The following is an 18,284-nucleotide window of genomic DNA, read 5'->3' as shown; positions in this document are numbered from 1 at the left end:
GTGTGTGGGTTCATTTCTGGGTCTTCAATTCTATTCCATTGGTCTATCTGTCTGTCTCTGTACCAATACCATGCAGTTTTTATCACTATTGCTCTGTAATACTGCTTGAGTTCAGGGATAGTGATTCCCCCTAAAGTCCTTTTATTGTTGAGGATAGCTTTAGCTATCCTGGGTTTTTTGTTATTCCAGATGAATTTGCAAATTGTTCTGTCTAACTCTTTGAAGAATTGGATTGGTATTTTGATGGGGATTGCATTGAATCTGTAGATTGCTTTTGGTAAAATGGCCATTTTTACTATATTAATCCTGCCAATCCATGAGCATGGGAGATCTTTCCATCTTCTGAGGTCTTCTTCAATTTCTTTCCTCAGTGTCTTGAAGTTCTTATTGTACAGATCTTTTACTTGCTTGGTTAAAGTCACACCGAGGTACTTTATATTATTTGGGTCTATTATGAAGGGTGTCGTTTCCCTAATTTCTTTCTCGGCTTGTTTCTCTTTTGTATAGAGGAAGGCAACTGATTTATTTGAGTTAATTTTATACCCAGCCACTTTGCTGAAGTTGTTTATCAGCTTTAGTAGTTCTCTGGTGGAACTTCTGGGATCACTTAAATATACTATCATGTCATCTGCAAATAGTGATATTTTGACCTCTTCTTTTCCGATCTGTATCCCCTTGATCTCCTTTTGTTGTCTGATTGCTCTGGCTAGAACTTCAAGAACTATATTGAATAAGTAGGGAGAGAGTGGGCAGCCTTGTCTAGTCCCTGATTTTAGTGGGATTGCTTCAAGTTTCTCTCCATTTAGTTTAATGTTAGCAACTGGTTTGCTGTATATGGCTTTTACTATGTTTAGGTATGGGCCTTGGATTCCTATTCTTTCCAGGACTTTTATCATGAAGGGGTGTTGAATTTTTCAAATGCTTTCCCAGCATCTAATGAAATGATCATGTGGTTCTGTTCTTTCAGTTTGTTTATATAATGGATCACGTTGATGGTTTTCCGTATATTAAACCATCCCTGCATGCCTGGGATGAAGCCTACTTGATCATGGTGGATGATTGTTTTGATGTGCTCTTGAATTCGGTTTGCCATAATTTTATTGAGTATTTTTGCGTCGATATTCATAAGGGAAATTGGTCTGAAGTTCTCTTTCTTTGTTGTGTCTTTGTGTGGTTTAGGTATAAGAGTAATTGTGGCTTCGTAGAAGGAATTCGGTAGTGCTCCATCTGTTTCAATTTTGTGGAATAATTTGGATAATATTGGTATGAGGTCTTCTATGAAGGTTTGATAGAATTCTGCACTAAACCCGTCTGGACCTGGGCTCTTTTTGGTTGGGAGACCTTTAATGACTGCTTCTATTTCCTTAGGAGTTATGGGGTTGTTTAACTTGTTTATCTGTTCCTGATTTAACTTCGATACCTGGTATCTGTCTAGGAAATTGTCCATTTCCTGAAGATTTTCAAATTTTGTTGAATATAGGTTTTTATAGTAAGATCTGATGATTTTTTGAATTTCCTCTGAATCTGTAGTTATGTCTCCCTTTTCATTTCTGATTTTGTTAATTTGGACGCACTCTTTGTGTCCTCTCGTTAGTCTGGCTAAGGGTTTATCTATCTTGTTGATTTTCTCAAAGAACCAACTTTTGGTTCTGTTGATTCTTTCTATGGTCCTTTTTGTTTCTTCTTGGTTGATTTCAGCTCTGAGTTTGATTATTTCCTGCCTTCTACTCCTCCTGGGTGTATTTGCTTCTTTTTGTTCTAGAGCTTTTAGGTGTGCTGTCAAGCTGCTGACATATGCTCTTTCCAGTTTCTTTCTGCAGGCACTCAGCGCTATGAGTTTTCCTCTTAGCACAGCTTTCATTGTGTCCCATAAGTTTGGGTATGTTGTATCTTCATTTTCATTAAATTCTAAAAAGTTTTTAATTTCTTTCTTTATTTCTTCCTTGACCAGGTTATCATTGAGTAGAGCATTGTTCAATTTCCACGTATATGTGGGCATTCTTCCCTTATTGTTTTTGAAGACCAATTTTAGGCCGTGGTGGTCCGATAGCACGCATGGGATTATTTCTATCTTTCTGTACCTGTTGAGGCCCGTTTTTTGACCAATTATATGGTCAATTTTGGAGAAAGTACCATGAGGAGCTGAGAAGAAGGTATATCCTTTTGCTTTAGGATAGAATGTTCTATAAATATCCGTTAAGTCCATTTGGCTCATGACTTCTCTTAGTCTGTCGACATCACTGTTTAATTTCTGTTTCCATGATCTGTCCATTGATGAGAGTGGGGTGTTGAAATCTCCCACTATTATTGTGTGAGGTGCAATGTGTGTTTTGAGCTTTAGTAAGGTTTCTTTTACGTATGTAGGTGCCCTTGTATTTGGGGCATAGATATTTAGGATTGAGAGTTCATCTTGGTGGATTTTTCCTTTGATGAATATGAAGTGTCCTTCCTTATCTTTTTTGATGACTTTTAGTTGGAAATTGATTTTATTTGATATTAGAATGGCTACTCCAGCTTGCTTCTTCTGACCATTTGCTTGGAAAGTTGTTTTCCAGCCTTTCACTCTGAGGTAGTGTCTGTCTTTGTCTCTGAGGTGTGTTTCCTGTAGGCAGCAGAATGCAGGGTCCTCGTTGCGTATCCAGTTTGTTAATCTATGTCTTTTTATTGGGGAGTTGAGGCCATTGATATTGAGAGATATTAAGGAATAGTGATTATTGCTTCCCTTTATATTCATATTTGGATGTGAGGTTATGTTTGTGTGCTTTCATTCTCTTTGTTTTGTTGCCAAGACGATTAGTTTCTTGCTTCTTCTAGGGTATAGCTTGCCTCCTTATGTTGGGCTTTACCATTTATTATCCTTTGTAGTGCTGGATTTGTAGAAAGATATTGTGTAAATTTGGTTTTGTCATGGAATATCTTGGTTTCTCCATCAATGTTAATTGAGAGTTTTGCTGGATACAGTAACCTGGGCTGGCATTTGTGTTCTCTTAGGGTCTGTATGACATCAGTCCAGGATCTTCTGGCCTTCATAGTTTCTGGCGAGAAGTCTGGTGTGATTCTGATAGGTCTTCCTTTATATGTTACTTGACCTTTTTCCCTTACTGCTTTTAATATTCTTTCTTTATTTTGTGCGTTTGGTGTTTTGACAATTATGTGATGGGAGGTGTTTCTTTTCTGGTCCATTCTATTTGGAGTTCTGTAGGCTTCTTGTATGTCTATGGGTATATCTTTTTTTAGGTTAGGGAAGTTTTCTTCTATGATTTTGTTGAAGATATTTACTGGTCCTTTGAGCTGGGAGTCTTCACTCTCTTCTATACCTATTATCCTTAGGTTTGATCTTCTCATTGAGTCCTGGATTTCCTGTATGTTTTGGACCAGTAGCTTTTTCCGCTTTATATTATCTTTGACAGTTGAGTCAATGATTTCTATGGAATCTTCTGCTCCTGAGATTCTCTCTTCCATCTCTTGTATTCTGTTGGTGAAGCTTGTATCTACAGCTCCTTGTCTCTTCTTTTGGTTTTCTATATCCAGGGTTGTTTCCATGTGTTCTTTCTTCATTGCTTCTATTTCCATTTTTAATTCCTTCAACTGTTTGATTGTGTTTTCCTGGAATTCTTTCAGGGATTTTTGCGATTCTTTCAGGGATTTTTGCGATTCCTCTCTGTAGGCTTCTACTTGTTTATTAATGTTTTCCTGTGTTTCCCTAAGGGAGTTCTTCATGTCTTTCTTGAAGTCCTCCAGCATCATGATCAAATATGATTTTGAAACTAGATCTTGCTTTTCTGGTGTGTTTGGGTATTCCATGTTTGTTTTGGTGGGAGAATTGGTCTCCGCTGATGCCATTTAGTCTTGGTTTCTGTTGCTTGGGTTCCTGCGCTTGCCTCTCGCCATCAGATTATCTCTAGTGTTACTTTGTTCTGCTATTTCTGACAGTGGCTAGACTGTCCTATAAGCCTGTGTGTCAGGAGTGCTGTAGACCTGTTTTCCTCTCTTTCAGTCAGTTATGGGGACAGAGTGTTCTGCTTTCGGGCGTGTAGTTTTTCCTCTCTACAGGTCTTCAGCTGTTCCTGTGGGCCTGTGTCTTGAGTCACCAGGCAGCTTTCTTGCAGCAGAAAGGTTGGTCTTACCTGTGGTCCTGAGGCTCAAGTTCGCTCGTGTGGTGCTGCCCACGGGCTCTCTGCAGCGGCAGCAACCAGGAAGATATGCGCCGCCCCTTCCAGGAGCTTCAGTGCACCAGGGTTCCAGATGGCCTTTGGTGTTTTCCTCTGGTGTCCGAGATGTGTATGCAGAGTGCAGTCTCTTCTGGTTTCCCAGGCGTGTCTGCCTCCCTGAGGGTTTAGCTCTCCCTCCCACGGGATTTGGGTGCAGAGAACTGTTTATCTGGTCTGTTTCCTTCAGGTTCCGGTGGTGTCTCTGGCAGGGGTCCTGCCGCTCCTGGGCCCTCCCCCACGGGAGCCCAGAGGCCCTATACAGTTTCCTCTTGGGCCAGGGATGTGGGCAGGGGTGAGCAGAGTTGGTGGTCTCTTCCGCTCTGCAGCCTCAGGAGTGCCCACCTGACCAGGCGGTTGGGTCTCTCTCTCACCGGGTCTGGGAGCAGAGAGCTGCTGCGGGCCGGGATCCGTGGGTGTGGGACTTCCGGTAAACACAGAACGTGCCCGGTCCTAGAGAAATTCTGCTTCCGTGTGTCCCAAGCTCACCAGGCAGCTTTCTTGCAGCAGAAAATTTGGTCTTACCTGTGGTCCCGAGGCTCAGGTTCGCTCGTGGGGTGCTGCCCACGGGCTCTCTGCAGCGGCAGCAACCAGGAAGCGACTTCCTCTCTTCTTAACTGTCCTCAGCCATGGTTTGTTCCTGGTGAACTGCATCCCATGTCAACATGTCAAAAAATGGAACACAGAATTGCAGAAATTTGCAAATATCTTCTTATTCACAAAAGGCAGGGAGGAAATGGGTTTTAAATTCGTACAAAATTCAGTCACCTTCAAAAAGTCATTTTTTCTCTGTCTCTTTCCTTTCTCCCAGTGAAGTGCATTTTGGCTCCTTTGCTGAGGTTGACAGGGTTCTCAGACACAGGGGAGCCAGGATGGAACTGTTGGCAAAGCAGAAGCGACTTTGAATGAACTGTAACTAGTTCTGTGTGATTAAATTATCCTGAAAGTAATACCCACGTCTATCTAACTTGAAAGACAAGTCATATATTTAAACAAAGTCCATAGTAACTTCATTTTAAAGTGTGTCTCTTAAGACAAAATTCAATTAAATTTTTTATTAAAAGTCTGTCTTTCAAAAAAATATGACACACATGTTTTTGTATGTTCAAGACCACCTTTATATGTCTTTTATTCTGAACTAATTAAACATCACCATTCACAAAGGAATTAATTTCTGTTAAGGAATTCACCTATTGATATGTCAATTGACAACATATTTTTCTCCACTCTAACTTCCACTCACAGAATGTCATGGAAAGCAAGCCTCCATGATTTTTTTTAAGTTTACTAAAATTTATTTATTTATATTTGCTACTGTACAATTGTTTTTAGATATCAACCTCTGATATTGTTAGCCAGTTTAAAAACTTTTCTTACAATCCAATTTGTATGAAGAATTGGTATACAAACTTAGGTTAAAATTTTGCCTCAATGAAAAACAAAGAATATGTATTTTACATACTCATTTCACCATGATAATTAGAGATCAATTTTTTTATTCATAAGTTATTTATCAAGGTTAATTTTATATATTTAATATATCTATATTTAGTTAAGTGAGCATTGTACTAATTAATTCTCAGTATGGAAAACAGTATAAGTTAGAATTAAAATATAAAATAATTGTTAATCCATGTAAAAGTGAAATAACCTTAACATTTTCTCTCAAATACCAAGTCATTAACAGAAACAGAAAAATAATAATAAAACCTTATGTATATATGTATACATCAAAGAGATTCTTCTAGTAGGAGTTGTGGATTGCTGTAAGTGCCGATTAAGAGATAAAGGAGACAGGACTTCTGTTTTAACAATGAAAGATATTGGAAGACTAAAAGATTCTTAGTAAGTATGTATAAAGCAAGATACATTTTAAAGTTAGCAACAATGACAACAAGACTAAGATTGATAAATAATTCAAGGCATACCAGTGCTGTAAGATCAAAAACCAAGCAAGGAACAAACCGTGTAGCAAGTTTGATTAGTTACACGAGCATCCTGGCTAAGCAAATAAGATATGAAGGGTATTTGGAGGAAATTTGGACATATTCTGAGTTTTAAATAATATAAGAATTTTATTAAAGTGCCAATAGGAACTATTAGCTAAAAATAATTATAGCTCAGTATGCATGTTTTAAAGTTGTATCTGCTCCATGCACGCTTCTATTAAATGAATTATGGCACGCAGAAATATATATGCACATTAAAAAGCTAAAGGTGGCTTGTGATATTTTTATTCAAATATCGAGTGAACTTGGTTTATATCTATTTTTTAGTTCTTGCTACTTCCAAATAGTACACGATTAGACATGCCACATTACTGTTAGTAATCATTTATTTAAAAACACACAGAAAACTAAGCTATGGGCCATCTGAAGTTTGGAGAGAGGGCCATAATTTTGCTTTGGTGACATAGAGCTTGCTTCAGCCACACAAGATTTATTAGCCCACATGTCCCTCCTTCTGTGGCAGAGACATACAGCTTTCTGCGTCTCTCCTTCATGGCTGTCAAATACTCATCTGAGTCTCCCTGCTCATTTTCTTTTCCACCTTCTGTATGAGGCATCTTGGCAGCCTACAAATTATTTCTGATTTTTCAAGGGTACATTAATAGTCCTCAAACACCTTTGGGGTGTTCTTACCTTTTATGGTTCTTACCTTATGGGGGTTTCTATTCTAATAGTTGTACAGTGAGTTCTAAAAGCTGTCAATAAAACAAAACAAAATAAATTAAGGTGACTTTCTCTTGGCCTCTGAAGCCTGACACAAAATAAAATAACGAGTTGTCCTGTATAGAACTGGGGGCAGTTAGTGTTCCACAGCCTGGGTGGAAGGTGGGAAGGGCTTCTTTGTTGTTGCCAGAATGGATCAGAACAGGATTTACAGTTTAGTTTTATTTTTTTTTATGAGACAGGTCACCCATATACAATTATGAAGCTCAACTTATATCCCAGCTCTGTAGTCCAGGCTAGCCCCATACTCATGATCTTTCTGATCAGGCCTTCGGAGTGCTGGGTAACAGTTGTAGACCATTAGACATAACTTAGAAACATATATTCCTCTTTCCCTTAGTTTCCACCTCCATTTCAAGCTCAGTTCAGTTATCAAGAGGTTTACTAAGATAAGAGGTACTGTAACTGTTTTAGTTTAGGCTGAGGTAAAGAGGTCGGATTGTCTCTGCATAAAGATGTTCTGTAGGATGAGGGATGAGTGTAGCCGGTGATGATCCACAGGTTCAGTTTGAGTGCGAAAGGCTCTTTATATAAGGAGACAGTGACTCAGAGATCCTAAATTCTGCTCCAGATGTGTCTAGAAAAACAAAGGTATCACGAACACTGAATTTCCTTCACCCTTTTCTGCTGTTGCTTTTTGATAAAAGAACACATCTAACTCAGTGACTGCTAGGTCGTGGTGGTCTCTTTCCAAATAATTATACAGAAGGCTCTAAAGACTGTCAGTCGAGCCAAACAGAATCAAGCAAATGAAAAGTGTTCTTCAGTTGACCTAGGAAGCTTCATGTGACACAAAACAATGAAGTAATGAGCTGTCAACTGGATGGGACATGGGAGATACTCAATCATCCAATTAAGACAGCCCTTCTTTTCTCAGGTACTGAAATGTGACCCACTGTGTAGTTCTACACTCTGCTTTTTAGCAGTTACATTACACTTTCAGTTAGAAAAACAGTTTAGATGGAAAGATCATGGATTGGCAGGATTAATATAGTAAAAATGGCCTTCTTGCCAAAAGCAATCTACAGATTCAATGCAATTCCCATCAAAATTTCAACTCAATTCTTCACAGAGTTAAAGCAATTTGCAAATTCATTTGGATAACAAAAAAGCCAGGATAGTGAAAACTCAGGTAGATCAATGGACTAGAATTGAAGACCCAGAAATGAACCCACATACCTATGGTCACTTGATCTTTGACAAAGGAACTAAAACCATCCAGTGGAAAAAAAGACAGCATTTAAAACCAGATACACTGAAATTAATAGAAGAGAAAGTGGGGAAGAGTCTTGAACACATGGACACTGGGGAAAATTTCCTGAACAGAACACCAATGGCTTTTGCTCTAAGATCAAGAATCGATAAATGGGACCTCATAAAACTGCAAAGATTCTGTAAGGCAAAGGACACTATCATTAGGACAAAACAACAATCAACAGTTTGGGAAAAGATCTTTACCAATCCTACATCTGATAGAGGACTAATATCTAATATATACAAAGAAATCAAGAAGTTAGACTCCAGAGAATCAAATAACCCTATTTAAAAATGGGGTACAGAGCTAAACAAAGAATTCTCAACTGAGGAATATCGAATGTTTGAGAAGCACCTAAAGAAATGTTCAACATCCTTAGTCATCAGGGAAATGCAAATCAAAACAACCCTGAGATTCCACCTCACACAAGTCAGAATGGCTGAGATCAAAAACTCAGGTGACAACAGTTGCTGGTGAGGATATGGAGAAGAGGAACACTCTCCATTGTTGGTGGGATTGTAAGCTGTTACAACCACTCTGGAAATCAGTCTGATTCCTCAGAAAATTGGACCTGAAGTCCCAGCTATACCTCTCCTGGGCATATACCCAAAAGATGTTCTACCATATAAGAAGGACACATGCTCTACTATGTTCATAGCAGCCTTATTTATAATAACCAGAAGCTGGAAAGAACCCAGATGCCCTTCAACAGAGGAATGGATACAGAAAATGTGGTACATCTACACAATGGAGTACTACTCAGCTATCAAAAACAATGACTTTATGAAATTCTTAGGCAAATGGATGGAAGTAGAAAATATCATCCTGAGTGAGGTAGAGTTATTTTGGGGGTCCCACGTCCACTCTGCCATGTGGAGGCAGGATGTGGGGAGTTGACTACACTTACCCCATGCTGTGCTGCTATGGGAAGCTGAGGGACACTGCTCAGGCTTGGTGGGGAAGTAATGTCTGAGGCAAGGGAACAGAGCTGGAGCAGGCTGCAAGGAGGCCAGGCTGTTGGTTCTCAGACTCTTGGGTATCTGGGCTCTGCTGGGATGCCATAGAAGAGCTGAGAATGGAGTGGAAGCCCATTGGGCTGCATCTAGCATGGTGCTGAAGGGGAAAAGAGTGGGAGCTCTGGCTGGTCCTGCAGGGACTAGTCCTTGGCCTGAGGGGGATGGGCTGCAGGCTTGGTGGTGGTGGCTAGAAGTACAGGGAGGCTTTCTAAGGGAGATTAGAAGGCAGCTCTGCAGGAGAAGGCTTTCTCTGTGACTCCCCACAGTGGATCATGATGTAAAGAGACAGTTCGTGGTTTTAATGCATTTATTGTCATGGCAGAGGGGATGAGTAAAACCGTATCCCTCTTCTCAGAGTGGGCCTGAGATTAAATACCTTTTGCAGGGAGGAGTGTCTAGGAAGAGAAGGTTATTGGCTAAGCCTCCAGGCCTTTGGATACTTCATTATGATGGAGATCTGTCTTGAGCCTATGTGTTCTCTAGTTATGTCCTCTACCTGTGGAGGGGCTTGGGGCATTGCCCTTACGTGATTGACAGCCACAAATCTATGGAAGGCTGCGACTAGTGATGGCCTGATTTCCTGGAAGTCAGGCAGAACACCTACCATCCCTTTCAGGGTCAGTGGGGTTCAAGCCTCTTCAACTGGGAACCAGAGTGCCTTTCAGTGTCCCACAGTAACCGAATCACAAAAGAACACACATAGTATGCACTCACTGATAAGTGGAATGTAGCCCAAAAGCTGGGAGTACCCAAGATACAATTCACAAGCCACATGAAGGTCAAGAAGAAGGAAGACCAAAGTGTGGATATTTCAGTTCTTCTTAGAAGGGGAACAAAAATTCTCACAGGAGGAAATATGGAAAGTGTGGAGCAGAGACTGAAGGAAAGGCCATCCTATATGCAGCCAGCAAACCTAGACAATATTGTGGATGCCAAGAAGTACATGCTGACAGGAACCTGATATAGCTGTCTCCTGAGAGGCTCTGCCAGAACCCGACAAACAGAAGCTGATGCTCGCAGCCAACCACTGAACTGAGAAAGGGGTCCCCAATGGAGGAGTTAGAGAAAGGACTGAAGGAGCTGAAGATGTTTGCAACCCCATAAGAACAACAATATCAACCAACTAGACCCCCCAGTCCTCCCAGGGACTAAACTACGATTCCAAGAGTACACAGGGATGGATCTGTGGCTCCAGCTGTATATGGAGCAGAGGATGTCACTGTCTGGCATCAGTGGGAGAAGGGGCCCTTGGGTCTGTGAGAGCTCTATGCCCCAGTGTAGGGGAATGTCATGGCAGGGAGGTAGGAGGGAGTTCTGGGTGGATGGGGAGCACCCTCATAGAAGCTGGGGGAGATAGCAGGAGGGGAAACAGGGAAAGGGGATAATATCTAAAGTATAAATAAAAATATCCAATAAAAGAATATATATATATATATATATATATATATATATATATATATATAACTAGTTTTGACTAAAGTCACCTTTAAAATTCAGGTACTTGAGGTCTCAGCTGAAGGGTTCAGAAGGAGAAGGGTATGGGCCTTCCAGAGAACAGCCTGAACAGGGAAGGGCCTGAACTCATGCTTTCTTATTTGTCTCATGTCTGTGGGTCCTTGGTAAGTGTAGAACGAAAGACTAGGGTGTGTGAAAAGCTGCTTCTTCCTTTGTCTCCCCAACAGTGTCACTTCTGTTCAACAACGAGTCACTGAGCCACCTCCTAAGACATGGGCGGTGGTGAAAACCCGGAGGAACTGGGGCTCAAATAAGCAGATAGGGTGCACCATGGAGACTGTGCAAAATGAGGACGAGGTAGAAATACAGCAGCTGGCACAGCAGTCCATCCTAGCTACTGAGTCTGAGTTGCTGCCTACCTCATTAACTGACCCCCTTCGTCACCGCTGAAGCATTATGACTTTAATTTGCTGAAGATTTGAAGACTCACTTTCTATTTATTTACAAGAATGATGGTTCCCCTTCAGCTCTATAGCCTCATAAAGACTTTGAAAGGACTCAGCTCTAAGTGACTGGATTGCTAATTCTGTCTAGCCTTACAAAGAAGCTGGCTAGCAAGAACAAAAAATGAACTAAGACTATAAATGTTTTAATTAAAATCCTATAAATTCTGAGATATGTCAATGAATATTTTGGGAATTGACCATTATATTTACTAATAGTCCAATTAAGAGGGAAATTAAGATTATAACTAAAAATGTATACAGTGCCTTCCCTCCACCTATTGGGTTTTAAGTCATAGCTCTGAGCATCTGCTGGCCTCCTCTAGAATAATTCTTTAAATGAAAATAAAATAGGGGAAGTTACAAAGAAAACCAATTATCCTGCAACAAATTTGTGAACTAATAATTAATGTGATATAAAGCATGAAGAAAACGTTACACATGATCTGTCAGACAGGGATATGTCTCCTGCAGTTCAAACTTTTGATTTTATCAGCCACATCCTGAGATACCTGCACCTCTCCCATGTATCTGGAAGAAATTGCCATTTCTACCAGTGAAGACTAACTGATTGGTGTTAACAGACCCTAGTTGCAGAGTGTATTAAAAATGGAAGAAAATAATTTTAATACAAATAAGTGTTTCTTTTTTGTTCCACTTACATTAAAGACCTCTGAACTGAGAACCCATGATAGAGCTGTATTTGCGTTGTCAGATCCATAGATTATACAAAAGGTCGGAGTATCAGACTTGGGGGAAAAGAAAAGCATACTTTAGAATTAAGCCCACAGTAGTCAGTGACACTTAAGGCCTAAAAGCTTGAAACAAATGGGTCCTCAGGACTTGGGAAGAATTTACTTTCAATTTCAGAGAAACCAAGACACTAAAGCCAGTCCCCAGATTAGAAACACTTCTTAGAGGACTGGGAAACATACATTGTCAAAAAACTAACATTTCTTTTTGTTTCTGGGCTACCTTGTTTCTGGCTCATGTTCTGTACAGGGTTAGGAAGGAAAGGAGCTGAAAACAAGGAGCCTGCTAGAATCATGTGTGAGAAGCATGTGACTGTTGCCATAGCACCCAGATCTACAGTACACATTAACTGACTGGGCTACTATGTTTCTCATGGGTTTATCAGTCTGTAAAAAGGTTGCTCTGATAATTTTCAACCATATCTATTCATGTGTTGGAGAAATCACTACACAATGGCTGAGGCATTTAACGAACAGAGTCAAAATATGTTTTCATAGAAGTAGCAAGATCTGTGAAGCTGAGTTTTTTGCTCCCTACTGCCCTTACTCTTGGTTAAAATGCATTCAGTGTGACCCGAGAACAAGTGTGAGTTTTCAGTCCTCTCGTCATTTTTGTTCATCTAACAGCATTTGCCATTGATATTTGGCCCAGTCCTCAGCATTCCGATTCAGTGTTTCATGGGCTGGAGTCAAAATTACCACCTTTAGATTACTTTTTCATTATCTGAGTGAGGAAAGCATAGGCCAAAGCAGGCTATGTCTTCTGTACCATTTTTAAGAAAAATAATTTACTGTAGGTGCATTTTACCTCTCAGTCACTCAGCCTATATATTTGAGCATCTGTAGAAGACTCAGTTGTCTTTTACAATAGACAGAATTTGTGTTGTAGAATAAACAAATAATGAGCTATGTTATATAGTAACATATAACAGAATATAGGCATTATGATGGGAATAGGAGAGGCTAATGATGCAGAGATACCTATTTTATGCTATTCAAGGATGCCCTCTGCAAGGGGAACAGAAGAAAGTAAAAGGAAAGACCTGAGTATTAGGAGAAAGACGACTGCAGAAAGGGGTTTTATTAAGGTCACAGACACAGCAATGGCCTGATGAGATAGGACATGAAGTTTTCTCATTCCTTTGTTTGTTTGTTTTTAAAACAGAGTTTCTCTGCGTAGCATTGACTGTCTTAGTACTTATTCTGTAGATCAGGCTAGCCTTGCACTCACAGAGATACACCAGACTCTATCTTCCAAGTGGTGGGATTAAAGGTCCGTGCCACCACTACTGGCTACCATTTAAGTTTTAAATGAAGTATGAGAAAAAAATAAGCATTGGAGAATTTTGCATAGCAAGGTGGTGTGACTGGATAGATGACCTACAGATAGAAAAAAAACATGGAAAAGAGGGTTGGGTCACTGTGGAGACAAGTACGTTTTACTGGAATTAAAAATACAATGTTAATTCAATAAATTTCCAAATTGGCAGAAATTACCATAAGGTCACTGTAGAAACAAGCGACTTTTACTGGAATTAAATATAAAATGTTAATTCAATACATTTACAAATTGGCAGAAATAACCCTAAAAATTATTTGGAAAATATTGAGTTTAGGACCTATCATGGAATAATGCAGCCTGCATTCAATATAAATCAAAGTTGTAATGTTCTTCTTAAAATCTGTCCTTTTTTTTTGAATTCCCAAAGGATAACTTAGTCATATCAATAATTCCAGATGTATCAGTAGTAATAACACTTGTATATAATAATAAACTCCTAGTGCATTATAAAAGGCTTCTTAACATCCAGAACAAAGACACCTCTGTTCTGGAGTCTCAGGTATAGCTGCACAGTAAGCCATCGCTTTCACTTCAAATATCATGGCTACCAAACCTCCTTGTCTCTCTTTGTCATGAATTTCTCTGTTTTGTGTCTCACTGTTGTCCTTACTATTTAATAAACTAATAAAGAAGAAACGTGAAATTTCAGATATTTGCCTTGAATTTTGCAATTCTTTACAAGTCCTCTATTAGCCGCTGTAGTAGTTTGAATGAGAATGACTTTCATGGACTCATATGGTTGGTTCCCAGTTGATGTCATTGGTTCAGAAGTTATTAGGAGGTATAGCCTTGTTGGAGAAGGTGTGCCTTTGGGGGTGGGCTTCGAAGTTTCAAAATCCCATATCATTTTCTCTTTGGGTCAGACATAAGCTCTCAAGACACTACTTGAGCACCATGCCTGCTTGCCTGCTGTCACACTTCCTGCCATGTTGGTCATTGACTCCATGCTCCTCTGGAGCCAGGAACATCAATTCAGTGCTTTTATTAAATGTTCATTTGGTCTTTGTCTTAGTTTGGATTACTATTGCTATGATGAATCAACATGAAAAAAAACATGTTGTTGGGGGAAGTGTTTTTTTGGTTTATATTTCCACATTCATAGTGTATTAATGAAGGAAGTTAGGACAGGAAGTCAAACAAGGCAAGAACCTGGATACAGGAACTGATGCAGAGGACACAGAGGGGTGCTGCTAACTGGGTTGCTCCCTGTGCCTTGCTCAGTTTTATGACACTCATGACCACCAGGCCAGGGATGGTACCACCCACAATGGGCCCTCTCACATCAACCACTAATTAAGAAAATGTTCTACAGGCTTGCCTATATACCAATCTTATGGAGAAAATTTCTCAATTGGGGTTCTCCCCTCTCAGATGATGCTAACTTGTGTCAAAGTTGACAAAAAGTTAGATAGCATAGTTATGATGTTTTTCTGTGGTAATATAAAAGGAACTAAAACAGAATTTAGTACCAAGAGTGGACTACCAAGAGCAGTCTGTGACAGGCCTAACCATGCAGAATTTGAGAAATGCAAAAGACTTTGGGACTTTGGACTAGGTAAGTGGTTGAATGATAAGTGGTAGTTATGGCTATCCTAGGAGGAGTTGGGGAGAGAGTAGTGCTGAAAGTGATGTAGATTAGAGACCATTCTTTTGATATTTTGCCAAAGAATGTGGCTGGTTTGTTGACCTTGTCCTAAGAACCTGTGTAAGACTAGACTGAAGAGGTTTGGACTAATTTCATTCTCAAGACTTCCTAGTATTGAGTGTGCTACATGGTAATTAATGATCAATAATAAAAAAGAATTAACTAGAAAAATACAAAATATGCCATTTAAGGAAAAAAGGGAACCAGGAAATTTAATGTTAGAGCTAAGTCTTTTGCTTGAAGAGATAAAAAAATTAACAATAGCCCAGTATAAAATGGAATAAAAGAAATTATGCCCGCAGACCAAGGCCTTGCCTACCGAAGGTTCCAACTTTTTTTTAAAAGCACAGGTAATATTCTACTCCTGAAACAAAGGAAAGACAATTCAACAGCCACCACCACAACAATAACAATAGCAACTTAAAGTTTATATAAATGTATTCAAATAGGAGTTCAGGTTTCATCTCAAGCAGGAAGCAGACCTTGGCAGCACTGGCCATGTGGTTCTGGCTTTAGAGTCATGAACTATGTAAGAGGAAATGGGTTGTAGAATCTTCCCCCAAGGTTATGGAAACCTGTTGATCCCAGGCGCATGCCAGAGAAGCCTCAGAGGTCGAATATGAATCTGCAGAGGTGAAGCTTGGACTGTGTTGGCAAGCGTAATACATTGGAGGTGCCAGAGGCATGATATGCTTACCAGGGAATGTTCCATCCAGGAAGTGGAACTAGCCCAAGGAGAGAGAAGTGTGTTGCAGTCAACAAGTTAAAAGAGCAGAGCAATCTAAGCCCTTTGTGGTTGGATGTAGAACTATAGAATTTGGAATTTGCTTTTCTTGGTTTCAGTCTTTCTTTGGTCCAGTATTTCATCACTATGCCCCATTGTCTCTTTTGGAATTGTATGGTACATTGTGTATCATTATGTGTTAAAACATTTAATTTGCTTTTTTATTTTATAGATATTTAAAAGATTGTTCTGAGTCCCAGAATGACTATAGATTTTTGGACTTTGAAACAATCTTGAGGCTGAAAGATTGTGGGGTGTTTTAAAGTTAGACTAAATGCATTTTGCATTATGATAACGGCTACAAGCCTATGGGGGCCAGGGAACAGAACGTGGTGGTTTTAGTAAAAATGGCCTCTATAGACTCAAATGTTTATAAACTTGTTCCCCAGTTGGTAGAAGTGTTTGGAAAGGTCTCATGTACGGCTCTTGCACCACATCTGCGTGCCTGCTGCCATACTCCCTGTCATGATGGTCATGGACTCTACTCCTCTCTAGTACTGTGAGCCCTAATGAAATGCTTTCCGCATGAGTTGTCTTGGTCCTGGGGTTTCATCACAGCAACAGAAAAGCGACCAAGACAGTTACACTCTGTAAGACGTAATGTGGTTCCCTGAAGTTTCCCTCTGTGATACCAGCCTCATAAGCTGTGGGAGCACAAACACTAACCCTCTTTTTTCAATGCTCCATTTACTCATCTCTACTTATTCCAGAGATCCGCTATGAGTCTTATAGACATAATTTACTTCAAATACCAGAATCTAAAATACTTAGTAAACTCCATCTTATATATCTCCTGAATTGTTCAGTTATTGGGTTTCAGATAAACAGAATTGTCTTTACAATATTAACCTGTTAGGTGTGTATTTTGTCTGCCAACCAAGCTGCAACAAAAAATGATTTCATACATGTTAAAACATGACACATACATGTTATAATTTAATTTACTATATTCTCTTCAGTATTTTTGTTTATAATGTATTCTCATTCTCAATGAACATATATTTAAGAAGCTGTAAGAAGTTCATGATTAATCTTTTTAATAACTTCCTTGTCTTCTTGGTGGCCATTTTTGAACCTGTTTTTTCATTATTCCATGATTTATTATTATTTTCAGTGTCCTACTCAAAAGGCTCATTATCACTTTGAGATATATCCCTAGATCCCTTTATCTTCCAATGTCCCTATTTCTTTCCTCTGAACTCTCTTATCAAAGTGTTATGTCAACTATGTCATCTCTGGCTACTGGTGCTCCAGAGCTCATCAGGGTTAAAGACAGATTTGGTTGTTTAACAGCCTGATTAATTTCTCATACCCACAGGGATCCAGTGCGGTCTATTTTCTAATCTTTGTTCTAAATAATCCCTTCCTAAACTTTCCCTTTAGTAATATCAAAAGAATATTTGCTTATACTATCCTTTCTTCTTTAAAGGATCCACACCCACCCTACACACATCATAACATATGCTTAAACACTGTTTGTATTCCTTAAGACAGCCTAGGGACTCAGTTTTTTTCTTGCCTAAAACTATAAACAACATACCTTGGCTTTGCACAGTTTTCTGCCACTGTATCTTTCTTGATATTTTATTACTCTTGTGTGTGAAGAGGGTTTTCTCTAGTTAGACTATGAACTTCTTTATAGAAGAGCCATGTATTTTCCTTTGCTTCCAAATGCTCCTTAGCATTTGAGAGTTAGTAAGAGCATGGTCATAGCTCTCTGCTAGGTGATAGAAGGACTTAATGACTAAGCTATTTCAAAGGTTTCTAAGGTCTCCCTTAACTTTTTTTTTTAGTATTAATGCAATTGGTTCGTTAACTCAGTTAATTGGAGTGTGGTACTAACCATAATTTTTAACATTAGATTACAAAGTGACAGGTGTCTTTATACCATCTGCATACTTACTTAGTTTTAGGTGATCCTTTAACCCATTCCCCTCCCTTCATCTTCTAGAATTCTCCTTTAGGATGGAAATCTCTGGGATATTTGCTAAGGTAGGTTAGATTAGCTCACTGTAGAGCACTTGCCCAAAATTTGTGAGTTCCTGGATTTCATTATTAATGACAAAAGTAAAAGAAGTGATTCAATAAAATACCAGTACATGTATAAATGACTAAGGAGACCATCATAAAGCAGAACATTCTATTTAGTGTTTACCCATCAAGGAGATAGACAAACAATAAAACAGAACAAATCCAGCTAAAATGAAACCAGTTCCTTTATTATTATTTCCATGTGTGAAAAGAGCAAGGAGAGAGGCAAGACAATACTTATTATAAAAAAATTCTAGAAAAACACAGCACCCCATAAAAATGACCTATTTAAGTCATTATAAAATTTTTAGGAAATGTAATTTTGCTGAAATTGTAGTGTAGCATCTGGTCAACTAACCTGCTTCATGAAAATAAGAATTTAGCTCTGATATGGATTTTGAAATTGTCTGTAGAAGATCCATTGTTTTCTTTTCAGAACTCAGTTATAAAAGTCATCTCTGTATTAATGAAAAGTGCTCTAGAAATTCATATTACACCTGTGTTTCATGGGCCTTCCTGCCAATTGCTGATCCATATCTGTGTTCTGTCTGATGCCTCTCT

At 39.2% G+C, this 18,284-nt stretch overlaps 1 protein-coding gene and 1 long non-coding RNA gene across 4 annotated transcripts in view; one reads left to right on the top strand and one right to left on the bottom strand.

The window, feature by feature from the left end:
• Window positions 1–18,284, top strand: part of Rit2 (Ras-like without CAAX 2) — a 356,224-nt gene that overhangs the window by 36,936 nt on the left and 301,004 nt on the right. The window lies entirely within an intron of this gene.
• Window positions 3,625–15,704, bottom strand: LOC120098263 (uncharacterized). Of its 3 annotated transcripts, none has more exons than XR_005496408.2 (4): window positions 15,606–15,704; window positions 6,867–6,912; window positions 4,977–5,086; window positions 3,625–4,856 (listed from the first exon to the last, which is right to left on the bottom strand). It is a non-coding gene; the product is annotated as an uncharacterized LOC120098263 (long non-coding RNA). The 3 variants fall into 3 exon arrangements; XR_010059655.1 differs by lacking the exon at window positions 15,606–15,704 and adding an exon at window positions 11,832–12,485; XR_005496409.2 differs by lacking the exon at window positions 15,606–15,704 and adding an exon at window positions 11,832–12,485 and having other exon boundaries at window positions 3,625–5,086.

The sequence above is a fragment of the Rattus norvegicus genome, chromosome 18 (genome assembly GCF_036323735.1).
Source record: "Rattus norvegicus strain BN/NHsdMcwi chromosome 18, GRCr8, whole genome shotgun sequence".
Classification (NCBI taxonomy): domain Eukaryota; kingdom Metazoa; phylum Chordata; class Mammalia; order Rodentia; family Muridae; genus Rattus; species Rattus norvegicus.
The sequence above is the reverse complement of the archived record's forward strand: the minus strand, read 5'-3'. Positions and strand labels throughout refer to the sequence as shown.